Raw genomic sequence first — 16560 nt, forward strand, 5'->3', positions numbered from 1 at the left:
TACCTACTCTCTCTTTATGTATTTTACAGCCTGGCTATGTTCTGTTAGGCCACTGGCTGAAACACCTTTATTTATTAACCAATAAAAGCAACACATAGACATGAGGGCTTCCCACACTATTTCCCCTTTTCTGTTTGGATAAAAAGGAATGTTTTAAATTTAACATAGTAAAATTACATTTAACAAAATAGTTATCAACCAAGAATTACAGTTATGATATTTATATCTACTTTATCTTTTATCATAACTAAGGAAAACTATAATTATAACTCTCTATTCTTCAACTCCATCAAAGACTTCAGAAGGATATAATATTACTTAAGTAAATAGGAAGTGCATTGTAAGCAACTTCCAAAATTCTAGAATTGACAGAGACATCTCCCTGTCTGGACAGTCACCCAAAGTTCTTCTGTAATGTTTCAGCACCCATTTTCAGCGTACTGGCCCATGGTGTCTGGCAGACTTTTCCATGAAACAGGAAATTTCAAAGACCGTTCCACCTATATTGGCAGTTTGCCAGTCACTTTCTTCTGTGTTCTGCAGAATGTCTTGCAGACTCTTTCCTGAAGCAGGAATCCCAAAGGACTGTTTCACTTTCTTTAGGCAGCTTCAGCAGTCATTTTTCTGAGGGTCCTGGAAGTCCAGTCCATACAACATAACATCAAGCAGTCCAGGCAAGAGCAGTTTCTACCCAAATGGCTTAACAAACTCATAAGGAGCCTCTTCAATGCCCATCTTTCTGTTGAAGTATTTGGTGTAGCCAGGAGCAGATGTGTCTCATTGTCATGAAAAGTCTAAGTTTTTCTTCTCTCTCTCTCTCTCTCTCTCTCTCTCTCTCTCTCTCTCTCTCTCTCTCTCTCTTTCGCTTTTAATTTTCGAGACAGGGTTTCTCTGTAGCTTTGGAGCCTGTCCTGGAACTAGCTCTTGTAGACCAGACTGACCTTGAACTCACAGAGATCCATTTGTCTCTGCCTTGCGAGTGCTGGGATTAAAGGTGTGCACCACTACCACCCAGCTAACATTTAGGTTCTTAAAACAGTCTTCAGCTACAAAATGGTGCCAACCTGAACAACTACATCCACATAAAACCCGAGAGAGCTTGAAGTAATTCTAGACACAAAAGAACAGAGTTAAGCATGGCTTCTTGGTAGCAGCACTTTTCTCTGGTGGGCTCTGTTTGCTTAAGACAAGCGCATCACATTTAAGAGAAGTTTCCTGACTTTGCTTTAGCTGCAAAAACCTTGCAGCTCTTTTGAGAGGCCCCACCACCAAACACTTAAATGGTGTTTATGAATAGCCAACAGCATGCTTCTTGGTGGTGGCAGGGACCTTGGGACTTCATAGAGTTGTGGTAATAAATATAGTTCCTGCCAGTTCCTCTACCATGAAGCTAGACTCAGAAGGCTAAGGAATGGGGTGGATTCAGCCATCAAAGCCATAGCTTTAATCCTATCCATATCACTTAGCAAATTAAAGACTCATGTGGTCAGAAAAAGAGATAATACAATAAAGATAGATTCAGATAAAAAAAAACCTCTAAATGGTTTACAGTGTGTTTAAAAATATATGAAGGCTTGGGAGAGAAAAGAAAAATGATAAAGTCCTTAAAATAAAAAAGAAAGAGAGTGGTTGGGTATGGCGGCACACACCTTTAACCCCAGCATGTGGGAGGCAGAAGCAGGCAGATCTCTGTGGTTTCAAGGACAGCTTCATCTACAGAGTGAGTTCCAGGACAGCCAAAGATATACAGTGAAACCCTATCTCACAAAATCAAAAATTGAAAATAAAAGTAAAAGACATAGAGTTTAAAATAAAGCTATGTAAAGATGGAAAATACACAGAATCTGATTCTGTATGTGATTGTGTTGTCTTTGAACTGTTTGATGGCTGAGGAAGGATAAACAGCTGCTCAAAAGATATTTAATTATAGATGTTGCTGGATTAAACCAAACATATATATTTTGAAGATGCTTTGATTTAAAAATTTATTTCAAAAGATATACTTTGGAGAAGAGATTTTGCTTTTGTTTCCACTGAAAATGAGAGCTTGTGGATTCATTCTGGGTTACAAAAAAATCAAGTTTGATCAAGGAAGACCCCCTTGATCTCTGATAGAAATGGATGGCCCAGATGATTCAACATTTCAGAGGACCTCTGTTGGAGTTTTCTCTGAGTTCTACATCCAGAACAGCCTCAAGACTGCTGGCTGAGATGATCAAGCCTCAGAGAATATTCCAGTCAGGCCTTGGGCACAATCCTAAATTTTCTAGTTTCCCATAAGATTGTCAGTGCCCCCAGTCAGCAGGAAGTAGTCTAGAAAACTTCGTCCACATTCCTAAAAAATGGATTATGGATGTTTATCTTTGTTTAGAGTTTTGGTTACAAGTTGTTATGGATAATGGTCTGAAAAAAAGCTAAACAAAGGATATTAGATTCAGAGTTCTTGTTTTGAAAAAAAAAAGGGGGGGGTGCTATGGGGCAGTGGCCTTGTACCCTGTAAAGATTTGTCACTTGTCTTGCTTTAATAAAATGCTGACTGGCCAGTAACCAGGCAGGAGGTGTAGGCAGGGCAACCAGAACAGGGGAATCCTGGAAAGAGGAAAGGCTGAGTCTGCATTCACCTAGACACACAGGAAGCAAGAGGAGAATGCTTCACTGATAAAAGGTACCAAGCCATGTGGCTAACACAGACAAGATTATGGGTTAATTTAAGATGTAAGAGTAAATACAAAGCCTGATCTAATACGCCAACAAGTTTATAATCAATCTAAACCTCAATGTATTTCTTTGGGCCTGAATGGGTGCTGGACCAGGCAGGACAGAAACCTCTATCAACACACAGTCTTAGAGAATAGCAAGAGATCACATGTTAGACAAAGTGGAAGGCAAGGAGGGATGCCTGAAGTTGTCCTCTGACTTCCACACTTGTATCATGGCCAAACATGTGCACCCCCCCACTCACATACATGCACACACACAAAATAGATTCTAGGTTTTCTTTTTTGTTGCTCCAGCATCTCTGGGTCAGTCCATTCCTTCCACTCTCCTCTCCTCTTCCCTCTTCCCTTCTTAGACTAGAACTTGCAATGGAGATCAGACTGGCCTTGAAGTCACAGACATCTTCCTGTCTCTGTCTTCCAAGTGCTAAGTGCTGGGACTAAGCACATGCATTGCCATGCCCAGAGCATTTTCTGTTGTAATAAGGAGCGGCAGGGCTGCGTCCCCGGCACCCGGCCGCCCACATGGCTAGCTTATGAACCAAAATAATTACACGGAAACTGTATTCTTTTGAACACTGCCAGGCCCATTAGTTCCAGTCTCTTATTGGCTAGCTCTTACATATTGATCTAACCCATTTCTAATATTCTGTGTAGCACAATGAGCTGGCTTACCAGGAAAGATCTTAACCTGCGTCTGTCTGGAGTGGGAGAATCATGGCGACTCCCTGACTCGGCTTCTTTCTCCCAGCATTCTCTCTGTTTACTCCGCCTATCTAATTTTCTGTCCTATTAAAGGGGCCAAGGCAGTTTCTTTATTACTTAACAAATGAAACAACAGATAGAAAGATGACCCACCTCCATCATTTCCCCTTTTTCTGTTTAAACAAAAAATAGATATATAGAGATATATTTCAGTTAGATAGGCATTCTTCATATCTTTCAAAGACTGCAGAATATGGCATTTAAATGTTTTAATAACTTAGGACTTTTCATGACAATGAGACACGTCTGCTCCTGGCAGCACCAATCTACTTCAAGAGGAAGATGGGCATCGAAGAGGCTCCTTATGGAGTTTGATAGCTATTTAGGTAAGAAACTGCTCTTGCCTGGACTGATGCATAAGCTGGACACAGAGAACCCGCAGAGAGAGGACTACTGAACTTGCCTGAAGGTGAAATGGTCTTTTGGGGTTCCTGACTCATGAAAGAGTCTGCGAGACATTCTGCAGGACACAGCAGATAGTGACTGAACTGTCTTTGGAATTTCCTGCTTGATGAAAATGTCTGCTGGAAACTATGGGCCTGAAGGCTGAAGATGGATGCCCCAATGGTACAAAAGAACTTTGGGTGACTGTCCAGGCAGCGAGATGTCTCTGTCATTTCTAGAGTTTGAAGTATCTTACTTCTTGTTTGCTTAGGTAATATTATATCCTTCTGGAGTCTTTGATGGAGTTGAAGAATGGTTAGTTATAGTTTTCCTTACTTATGATAAAAGATAAAATAGATATAAATATTGTAACTGTAATTCTTGCTTGATAACTGTTTTGCTATATGTAATCTTACCTTGTTAAAATGAAAGCCTTTCTTTTTTGTTTAAACAGAAAAAGGGGAAATGATGGAGGAAGGTCATTGGTTAAATAATAAAGAAACTGCCTAGGTCCATTGGATAGGCCAACCCTTAGGTGGGTGGAGTAAACAGAACAGAATGTTGGGAGAAAGAAGCCGAGTGGGGAGTCGCCATGATTCTCCCACTCCAGACAGACGCAGGTTAAGATCTTTCCTGGTAAGCCAGCTCGTGGTACTACACAGAATATTAGAAATGGGTTAGATCAATATGTAAGAGCTAGCCAATAAGAGAATAGAGCTAATGGGCCAGGCAGTGATTAAAAGAATACAGTTTCCGTGTAATTATTTCGGGGCATAAGCAAGCCATGCGGGCGGCCGGGTGCCGGGGACGCAGCCCCGCCGCTCTTATTGCAACAATTTTCTCATATGAATCTCATCACTTTGCATGGATATATGGGTGTGTATGCAGCACTGATGCTCAAAAACAGGCCACATCTTCCTTTCAGCTGTTGACTTCAGCCAGTCTCACCTGAAGATGAGCTGTGTTTGTGGTTTGCTGTGACCCTCATCACCTCCGTCTCCCACAACTTCCCATGTCTTTAGCCGAGGGTTGCTGGGTTGCTGCCTTGGTCAGTGCTCTACCTGCGAGCACATCTCTTCAGAGCTTGTACGATATTCCCAGCTTGAAAAGCCCATCTGGGATTTCAGTCCGGTGCTCCAATGTGGGTCTCTGTTTCTGTCTCCTTTCATTGCCTGATGAAGGTTAATATTCAGGAGGATAACTATATGTTTTTCTTTGGGTTCACCTTCTTATTTATCTTTTCTAGGATCACGAATTATAGGCTCAATGTCCTTTATTTATGGCTAGAAACCAAATATGAGTGAGTACATCCCATGTTCCTCTTTTTGGGTCTGGCTTACCTCACTCAGGGTAGTGTTTTCTATTTCCGTTCATTTGCATGCAAAATTCAAGAAGTCATTGTTTTTTACTGCTGAGTAGTACTCTAATATGTATATATTCCATACTTTCTTCATCCATTCTTCCATTGAAGGGCATCTAGGTTGTTTCCAGGTTCTGGCTATTACAAACAATGCTGCTATGAACATAGTTGAGCATATACTTTTGTTGTATAAATGAGGAGCAGAAGGAGAGAGAGCACGAGCAAGGAACTCAGGACCGCGAGTGGTGCACCCACACACTGAGACAATGGGGATGGTCTATCGGGAACTCACCAAGGCCAGCTGGGTTGGGTCTAAAAAAAAGCATGGGATAAAATCGGACTCGCTGAACATAGTGGACAATGAGGGCTGCTGAGAAGTAAAAATCAATGGCACTGGATTTTGATCCTACTGTGCGTACTGGCTTTGTGGGAGCCTAGGCTGTTTGGATGCTCACCTTACTAGACCTGGAAGTGATGGAGGAGTTACTTTCATTTAATAAAGAAACTGCCTTGGCCCATTTATAGGCCAGCCCTTAGGTGGGTGGAATAAACAGAACAGAATGCTGGGAGAAAGAAGCCGAGTCAGTGAGTCGCCATGATTCTTCCACTCCAGACAGACGCAGGTTAAGATCTTTCCTGGTAAGCCAGCTCGTGATACTACACAGAATATTAGAAATGGGTTAGATCAATATGTAAGAGCTAGCCAATAAGAGGCTGGAACTAATGGGCCAGGCAGTGATTAAAAGAATACAGTTTCCGTGTAATTATTTTGGGGCATAAGCCATGCAGGCGGCCGGGTGCCGGGGACAAAGCCCCGCCACTCCAAATTCTACATGGAAGGAGGTGGGAGATCCTTGGACTTCCCACAAGACAGGGAACCCTGACTGCTCTTAGGGCTGCTGAGGGAGGGGGAGTTAATTGGGGGAGGGGGAGGGAATGGGAGGTGGTGGCGGGGAGGAGGCAGAAATCTATAATAGATAGATAGATAGATAGATAGATAGATAAAAAGAAAGGCCCATCTGTCATCTGTATCACAAAGATGTCCTTCCTTCTTATGCCTGTCCTTCCCATTGGTCAATGGGAGCTACTTGTTACTATGCACAACCCCTGCCTTAGAAACAGTGCTTTTTCTTGGCTCCTTTTTCCAGCCTCACCTCAGGCAGGCCCAATATAGTGCTTTTTAAATGCTTCTGCTCTTGCTTCATTGCTAGCTGAACTTTCCCTTGTAGCCAGAGAGAGTTAGGTTTGGAGTGGGAACCAGTTGCTCCCCACCATGGTAGCTGACTTCTGTTTTCATCACTGTGGGGTCCTGTAAATGAGGGGTCTTTCTTCCCAGGCTGTGTAGTGCCTTGAGAAGGAGGGTCAGCTGCCCCCTATCCCATAGGCACTTTCTGGCTTCTGTCTTTGCTGTGACTCTTGCAGAGTGTGTGAGAAGATTCTGGAAGACCATGCTTTATGCCTGTTCCCTGGCCACCAGTACCATATCTAGGACCTTGTTAAAGAATAAGTGCCTATCCTGTCTCCCCAGTCCCATGTGATTGGGGCAGTGGAGGGGAGAACTTTCTCAGTTTGCCTTTTGTCTTTAGGAAGTAGTTAAAATTTTGGCTGCTTTCTTATGACTGGCTTTCACCACAGTCTGACTTCCAAAAAAAAGCAACTCATACCCTCAGAGGCCTTCAGAATCCTTTGGAATGGACTTCCCTCAACTTCCTTGTGATCCTCTGATGGGCTCACAGGTGTTACAATTTTGCCAGTTGTTCTAGCTTTGTTTGTTGTTGCTTTGGTGGGAGCTGTTCTCTTTGCAGCTTTCTACGTCTTAAGCACCAGTGTGGAGTTCCTGTCTGCATTTTGATTTTTCTTCTTGCCAGTTATAGCCATATAATTTCTTCACACACATATATAATTTTCTCTCTTTATGCTTTGATTTGATGTTTTGATTAGGGCTTCCCTAGTATAAACAAACAGAAAAGAACCATGTTCCTTCATACCACGTTTACATTTTGTTATTTTATAATTCAAAAATTTAATCCACCTGTGCAACACGATATGTTAATTCACAGACACCAGGCATCTGCACAGCCCTCAGTTGTAATAAGAGCACAGACATCAACTCAGACCCTGGCTGCTGCAGACCCAGATATGGCCCTAGGCAGCAGTTCAGGCTGAATGTCATCATGGCCCCAGTGGCAGCACAGGGTACCGAGATCACCATAGCCCGTGGATACCAACATGGTCTCAGGTGGCTGTCAAGTCCTAATTGTAACTGCTGTTGGAAATCATTGCTAAAGCTGTCATGTATTAAAATGTAGATCCTGGGAATCAAATTGTGGACCCCAGAGTTGTCAGCAAGAACCTTTGCCTGCTGAGCCGTCTGGCTACCCCCAGTTTTGAAAAAGTGTGGTTCTGCATCTATCCTATAGGATAGGAACCTTTGCAGGCTATCTCCCCTGGGTTTTCATGAGAGAAAGGTTTATTTGACAGGTTGGTCAGGCTCCAGTGCAGTTTTTAGCTAACAGTTGCTTTCTTGCCTTAGTGTAAGCCATGTATGAAAAATAGGAGCAGAAAAGTTTAGTCCCTTATTGAAGAACTTAGAGACTGTTTTCTATAGGAATACACCCATGCATAGGGGGTTATGTTCCCTATACTGGTGTATACTGCCGTAGACAGTGCACAGGTAGGATTCCTAAGAGCAATCAGATACCAAGATTGCAGTTCTATGCAATTTCCATTTTGTCTTGGAGATTTTCAGTCATTTGTTCTTGGCAGGAGTTGAGTCTCTGTGTGGTGTGTGGGTTCTTAAGTAGATCTGACAAAGGGTATTTCTAGATGCTTCCATTAACTTGAAAATAACATTAGTATTATAGGGGAAAAGTCAGAAATGTGTAGAAACTTTCACATAGTTATTAATGCACAATCCTTATGTATATCTAGACAGAGCTGATGATCATTTATGATTTTTGAAATAGCGGGCAATGGTACAAAGGTAATACTCATTTAGTAAAGACTATACCTTAATTTTGATTTTTTCTGGGCTGGTGGCTTTTTGCATCCTATAGTATTGGTCAGCAGCAGCATTATGCAAGCCACTGTCTATGCAAAAAAAGAGAAGAGAAATTGTGATATATACTTTCACGTGTTGTTTATGGATCCATATGTGCATGTTTATATGTTAAGCTGTGAGGGTTGTGAAGTAAAGTTTTGTGGGTTTGGAAACACTTGTGTGTTCAAGATATTAACATATACGCTGAAATTTTCAAGATCATAGAGCTGAAAAGTCGTTGCCTTAACTTTCTTTATCGTGCATTCTCCAGTCCCAACTATTTTCTTTAAATCTTTGTATTGTGTATTAACAGCCTATTTTTGAAAATATACACGAATGAGCTGGAGAGATGTTTCAGTGTGTAAAGGCACTTGCCACCAAGCCAGCAAACAGAATTCAGTTCCTTGGACTCATATAGTAGAAGGAGAGAACCAACTCCCTCATGTTGCCCTCGACCTCCACATGCATGACCCCACACAAACACACAGGCAGAATATGCAAAAAGGGTAATTAAAATATGTACCTGTTCTATAATTTAGATAAATGTCAGTCTTAAGTCTTCTGTGTTAGCACTTTTAAAACATGTCTCCTTTCTTAACTTTCCCATTCTAATTGCTTTGTTTATTTGCACGTGAAAACGCTTTTAGCTCATTCACTGTCAGATGTCCCTTTTCTTTCAAAGATCTTCACACTCTGGCCTCCTCTTTTGGTGTCTCTGGTTGAGAAACTGACCCACACGCTATGCTTTACTGTTATTTTTTATAATATCCCCTAGATAATGTCTAAATATTATGAAAGTAATAGTTTCAGTATGGAATATGAACCAGTTTGTCTTAGACTTGGACCGTTTGGCTGGGAATGTCTGACTTCAATCTTTTTTGAAGTCAGACGCCACTGGCTTTTTATAGAGTATTGCTTTTGTGTGAATCTAATCAAATTGCTTCCTTCCTGTTCATTCATGTTAATGTCCCCCTGCCTTCCACAATTCCTGTCATTTGGCTTTGTTGTCCTAACTGCTGCTGCATCAATCAGTAAGTGAGGATTTTAAAGCTCAGGATGTCAGCATGGGTGTGACCCCACCCTTCATTCTGTGGACTGGGGAGTTAACTGAGTTTACATTCTTCTAATCAGGGACATGTATTATTTCTTTGATTTTTACTGTGCTATTTGTAGTTGTTATTGTCTATGCTGAAAATAGGAGAGTGAACCAGTTGGATTGTGTCTCCTAGTCTTTTCAGTCAACGTTCCTAATTCTAATTCCCGTACTCTTATCTCCCTTCCCTTCCCTTCCCTTCCCTTCCCTTCCCTTCCCTTCCCTTCCCTTCCCTTCCCTCCCCTCCCCTCCCCTCCCCTCCCCTCTCCTTCCCTCCCCTCCCCTCCCTTTTCTCTTCTTTTCTTGGAATGTATTTCAGCTGTGAAATAGTCCCCAGCTTGCTGTTACACTGCCTGGTTGATTGTTTATCAGTTTTCAGTTTCTACACACACCTTTCTTTGGGAAATAGTTTGGCGGGAAAGTTATCAACATTGTGTTAGGTCTTTAACCGGGGTTTGTTCTGTCCAGTTTTGTTTAGCTTTTGTTGAGTAATTTTGTGTATGTGCCTGTAAACTGTTTTTTGTTCCCTTACTCTAAGGGACCTAACACAATGAAAGACCTAATGCAGTTCCCAGGCTTGTGTGCCAACACTTTCCTTGTTGCACATAATATTTCTATTTTCTTCATTTCTTTCCTTTTAAAAACTTTTACATTTTATTTATTTATTTATTTTGGGTTTTTCAAGACAGGGTTTCTCTGTGTAATAACCCTAGCTGACCTGGAACTAGCTCTTGTAGACCAGCCTGGCCTTGAACTCATAGAGATCCGCCTGCCTCTGTCTCCTGAGTGCTGAGATTAAAGTCATGTGACATCACACTGTGGCACATAATCTTTCTAATGAGGAGGAACAATAGACCTAGAATCCCTGGCCCTTTGGTGACAGTACTAACCTCTTTTTCTTCTTCATCATGAAGAGTGAGTACTGTTATAGCCTGAAGATGGCTTAGGAGAATGCTGGGGACCAGAAGTGTGCTAAATTTAGAAGTTTATGGATTTTATAAGAGTTGACCACTTTTAATAACAAGATAAAACAAATACATAGAAGAAATGAAATAGCTCCAACTCTTTTCCTACAATGCTTTGAATCTGAAATTGTTTTGGGTTTTTAGATCAGACATGTTCCCCCATTAACATTGGTGATATTAGGTCCTTAGACTTTCACACTCTAGGATGCCCTCTTCCTTTATTTGTCATTTCCTTTGGTCTCTAGCCTCCCCACGCCCACTTCTACTTTTTTTTTTTTTTTAAAGAGGAGATTTGTCCAAATATAGCAGTTCTTAATGAAAGCATGGCATCTCATGGTATGAACAGGACTTGATCAATGGCCAGGCTTCTAGCTGATAGCCCTTTCCTTGAAGCTTGGGTTAAGTTCCTTAGAGGTGACTTGCTCTTTCGAGTGTATTGTGCCTGCCTCTACTGTCACACCCCTGCTTCCCATCTTCCAAATGTCCACTAAATGTGCTCTGCCTGCAATCGTTCTTCCTTACTTCTTTCCTATTCTGATCATGGATGGATCTTTTATCCTCCTGTACTTTGGTTTTAGTAGGATCTTTTAAAAGAAAGGGGAAAAAAAGGCAGCATAGCTGGTTGTTAAATATGGCACTGTAATCTTTCCACAAGATTGAGTAAAACCTGTATAGAAACTGGTATCTGCTCACTGTTGTTAAGGAGAAAGAAACCTAAGGTGCCACAGCAGGGTATAATGCCCTAGTATTTTAATTCTAAGCTTAGAGCCTCAAGGATATATATAAATGTGTCAAAAAAATAACATTTACAAAAGAGAATTTAAATCACACCTAAAATACTGTTTAGGTTATCTAGCACATTATGTAGTTCATTGTGGGAGTCTTTTTTTTTTTAACTTAGAAATAAAATAGAATAAAATTTCTTAAGGGGAAATGTTAAGAGTATAAACAAGCTTTGTATATTTTAAACATACAAGTGCAAGCTCATCATTGGTTTCTAAGATACACGCACAGAGATTTAGATATTTTGTCCACTGAGAGGGTTCTGCATACAAATGAAATAGAAAACCAAGCAAGAAATCCACCCAACTGTGCGCAAGATGCCAGCATCACAAACATAGATACTGTGAGAACCCGGAGAGGCCTTCAGCAGCTCTTTTTGCCTAAGCGGTATCTTTTAGCGGTGTTTGAGTTTATTCTGAATTTAATATAGAGAGTTTTATAACTGGACCAAGCAATTTTGCTTCTGCATCCATCTCCTTCATCACTGACAAACCTTGCAGTTGGGAAAAGGAGAGGTCATGGGGGCTGGGATGAGGAGTGTCCATCCATCCACTGTGCAGGAGGAGTCACTTGTCTGCTTCACTGGTTGGTCCTCCTACCATGTCCATGTCCCTTCCATGTCTCAGTGATGACGTCCTTTAGAAGCATGTTACAGAAGGTCCCTGGCAGAACCCAGGGACTCACTTTATTTGATTTCCTTTTCCTAAATGGTACTGCCGAGCCTAAAACCTTTAAATTACCAGGCTGTAGTTTATTTTTGAGATCTGCATTCAGTTCGACTGGTCTGTTTGAATACCAGGTTCATGCTGTCTTGGCTACTGTGACTCTGTCATATGCCTTAGAGTTAGGCATTGTGATGCCTTCAGCTTTCTTCTTTCTGCTCAGTATCTGGGTTGAATTTAGGTTTCCTACCTAGTTCTGGGAAGAATGCTGTTGGTATTATGATAAAGGTTGCACTGGATCTATAAATCGTGTCGGGATTTGAAAAGTGTTCTAGTTTATAAACAGAAAGCCTTCCATTTTTAATGTGCTCTTCAGTTAATTCTATTAGTGCTTCCTAATATTTGAAGCAAATTAATAAAAACTCAGAAATTGGGGTTCAAACTGAAGATCTGAACAGTCAAGCAGCCAGCCACTGACTCTTACCTTTACCTTAGTCAGAAATGGTGATCCTGCCTCCAGGAATCTCAGAATGAGACTGTGTCTGACAGCTGTCTCCTCCCATCTTATATTCCTTTCTAGGGCTGGGATTAAAGGTGTGCAATACTGGGATTAAATACATGCACCGCCTGGTTTCTATAGCAACTAGTGTGGCTACTGGGATTAATGTGTGTGTTACCATCACCTGGTCTGTAAGCCTGACCAGTGGGGCTGTTTTACTCTCAGATCTTCAGGCAAGCTGTATTTATTAAAATATAGCTGCAATGCCACTACATATATTTATTGTAATGATTTTTGCCCTTTTGGTTAAACTAATTCCTACTTATTTTGTCACTATTTGGGATGTAATTCCTTTAATGGTTTCTCTCTTATTAGTCTGTAACTTGTTCATATCATGCTGCTGTTTTTGTTTTGTCGATTTTATATTCTGAAAGTTTAATGAATTCATTTATCAGTTTTAGTATCTTCTAGTGGATTCTTAAGATTTTTCTATGTGGAGAATCATAACTTGTGCAAAAAAGGGCATTTTGATTTTGATTTTTTTCTTTCTTGGATGTATACATTGGCTTTTTTTTTTTTTTAACTTACCTTATTGTCCTGGCTAAAGCTCCTATTATTAGATTCAGTAACAATAGTGAGCCCATTTATAACCTTTTCTTGTTTCAGATACTAGAGCAATCATTTTCAGCTTTTCCTACACAGTGTTATGTTGTTTATGGTTTTTTTCAGATAAAGCCTAAAATAGGCTAGAGCATGATATTTACATCTTTAATTTGCTTAAATATTTTTTCTTATTGTGTAGTGACTTTGACTTCTATCAAATAATTTTCTTTCATCTTCTGAGACAGTCAGATGTTGATGTGATACGTTCGTTAGGTCATATGTTGAACCATTCTTATATTCCTGGAATAAAGTTCCACTTGATTATAGTGAATTATGTTTTTGATATACCATTGTTGAATTTGATTGATAGCCACTTGTTGAGTATTTTGTACATATACTCATCAGCAATAATAATTTATACTTTATAATTTTTATTGTGTTTTTATTTTTTGTGTGTTCAATTCTGACCTTATAGGATGTACTTGGAAGAATTCTTTCTTTTTAAATTCTTCAGAATAATTTGAAAAAAAATCAATGTTAGTTTCTCTTTTAAAATCTTGGTAGAACGCATCAGTGAATGATACCTGCATTTTCTTTGTTACAAGGTTTCATTTTTTAAAATTACTAATTCTATTTTGCCACTACTTATCAGTCTGTTTGAGTTTCTGTATCTCCATTGTTTCATTTTACCAAGCTGTAGGTGTGTGCGTGTGTATTCAGATATGAGGGAATGCTCTGCAAATGTGCTCATGTGAATGTAAATTGAACACATGTGATCTATAGTGTAACTTGAGTCTGATGCCCTTTGGTTGACCGTTTTGGTTTTTTAAACTTACTTTTTGCTATGGACGATATATACATTGGTGAGAGTCAGATATTGAAGTGACCAACTATTGCTTTATTATCTCTGACCTCTGTCTTTAAGGCTAATTGTATTTGGTTTTCAAAAATTCTCTGATGTTACTTGACTATATATTTAAATTGCTTTACCTTGTTGGAATGATCCCTTTCCTGTGAGAAATGTACACAGCATATTTTGGGAGATTGTTGCTCATACTCCAGACATGCTTAATCTTTCTCACTTACACTATTTTATGATTATTTTAATTTTTAAAACTGTTACCTAGGCTTTAAGACCTTCTGGAAACTCACAGCAATTGGTTTCTGTTTTTTCCTTAAAACTGTGACTCTATACAAATCTTGACATTTTGCTTTTGAGTGGTTTGGTGTCTTAGCCACTATTCTGTTGCTGTGAAGAGAAACCAGGACCAAGGCAACTCTTAGAAAAGAAATCATTTCATTGGGGGATTGGTTACAGTTTCAGAGGTTTAGTTCATTGCCATTATGGAGGAGAGCATGGTGGGAGCATGGCAGGAGCATGGTAGAAACACAGCAGGTTGGTGCTTAAGTAGTTGAGAGCTACATCCTGATCTGCAGACGGAGAGGGAGATACTAGGCCTGGCATGGGCTTTTGAAACCTCAAAGCCCATCCCAAGTGATACACCTCCTCCAACAAGACCACACCTCCTAATCCTTTCAAATAGTTGCACTCCCTGGTGACTAAGCATTCAAATATATGAGCCTATGGGGGACATTCTCATTAAAACTCTATACTTGGACAGACTCTTCCCTTCCTTCCTTCCTTCCTTCCTTCCTTCCTTCCTTCCTTCCTTCCTTCCTTCCTTCCTTCCTTCCTTTTTTTCTTTTTTTTGCACTTTTCAAACCAGACTTTTATGCCAGCCTAATTCATTCAGATTTTCCAGAGTCTCTCTCTACCTCATCAAGATCATATCTTACCATGGAGCTCAGAAAACTTTCTAAAGTTTCATACAAATCTCAAGGTGTCTGCTATGTCAGTGTCTTAATTCATCTGTGACCACTGTCCTATTGGGCCTGGTGAACTGGCCATCAAAAACCATCTCTCTCATGACTGCTTGTCTAGGTAATACCTGTCCTTTTTTTGTTACCTTTTAACCCTTGATATTCATAGATACCTCAGTTGGCCATAGCCAGATGTCCCTAATAGCTCATAAGTCCCTTTGCTCAAGGACTAGAGGTAATTAAATTCCTTAATTTGCCTGCTTCCACAGCACTCAGAATGTCTCATTCATCACCATGCTCCACAGCCTTAAGGGCCAGACTCTGAGGGGCTTTTTCACCGTTTGCCTAAAAATCTTTCTCAGTTCCTGTAGTTGCTTAAAAGTTTCTCGATTCCCAAAGCTGATGTTGATTGTCCTAGGTTCTTGCATTAGGCCCTTATTAAAACCCCTGTCCACAGGATGAATCATGGCTTTCCCCATTTATTTCTACTACAGGTTGGATCTGAGAGGTATATTCTATCCCTTCCACTATATTCTCTTCCTCTCCACTCTGATTCTTCCCATGAGTTCCAAAGGAGAATCCTTTAGATTCTAAGAAGGAATTCTCAGATCAAATTTAATTTTCCTTTCCATCCTGCCAAGCTATGAAGAACTGCAAGCCAACAGCTCCATTTAATCCCCTTCTTTCCCACATCTGGTAAATCAAAGGCAGATGTAGTCGGTGGTATCCACATACCATTTTCCCATTGTGTTTTCTCTTTTATGCAGGCACGTTCCCTTTGAGAAGACAGTGAGCCTTACCTGCCTCTTATAACAAAGGTCACACAATTGGCACCAGAGTAGGCTTCTGATTCTATCTCAAATACAGTCCTTTCAAGGGTCACGCTGCATTCTTTGGAACACCAGGGGTTGTAGGAACAGCCCCATACTCAAATGGTGGCTCCATTCATGAAGAATGCTTGTCATCGCTCATACCAAGCAGAAGAAGATTATCTGCTTTGGATTCCTCCCAGGTGTGCTCCATGGTCAGGCAGCACAGTTTTTGTTGTGTCCTGTCACCCACCTCAGGGAGTCCAACCCTGCCCAACAAAGCCACACCATTCCATAGCACATTGGGAAAGTTTGCCCTGCAGATGTTCTATCCTTAGAAAGCTTAGCCACAGTCGTCATCACCATCCAATCACCCCTCGTTTTCTCATCTTTGGTTCTCTTGGTCTCTGATTGGGTACCAGTCTTACCATGTGACTTTTCCTGTCAAGGCACAAACCCATGTCTACTCATCCCATACTGGACACTGACAGACTAAATGGCAGTTCTCATCAACTCTAGTTCTACGATCCTGTGATTTTATTGGAGCTCCTTATTGTATTTGGGTTACTTCCAGAGTGACTGACTCAAAGGCTGCTGCATCCTTGAAAATTGTAGCCCAGGAAGGGAGACAACTCAAGTCCCTGAGTCTCCTGAACAACTGTCAAACAGCATGACCACTTGGGGTGTACCCTCCCCAGGGGTTGCTTACTGCTTTTGTAACATTGGGGATGGTGTTTGCAACTCTTGCTTTATTTATGTTCCTCCATGCAGGAGGGCATGCTTTAATTAGAAGGAAATGGCTATACAACAGAGGGTAACTGTGTGGAAATATGCAGGAATCTTGCCTCTAGAGGATATCAATTTGGGCTGTAGTTTTCATCATATATGACACCTAGACTGGAGTTCACAGGAAGACCCCGTGAGATTCTTCTTCAAAGCAAAACTACTCTGCAGGTTCTAGGTTGTTCCATCAACTGGGCTACAAGCCTGTAATGACTGGGAAAACTTCCCAAAGCTCAGAGGCCAGGGTCTGTACTGACAGAGTGGGTTGGGCTTCTC

The 16560-nt window shown here is 40.8% G+C and overlaps 1 protein-coding gene across 1 annotated transcript in view; it reads left to right on the forward strand.

Moving 5' to 3' along the window:
• The window catches only part of Tafa4 (TAFA chemokine like family member 4), a 201012-nt gene that overhangs the window by 142254 nt on the left and 42198 nt on the right, over positions 1 to 16560 (forward strand). The gene's annotated exons all lie outside the window — the stretch shown is intronic.

This window comes from Chionomys nivalis, chromosome 1, assembly GCF_950005125.1.
Source record: "Chionomys nivalis chromosome 1, mChiNiv1.1, whole genome shotgun sequence".
NCBI lineage: Eukaryota > Metazoa > Chordata > Mammalia > Rodentia > Cricetidae > Chionomys > Chionomys nivalis.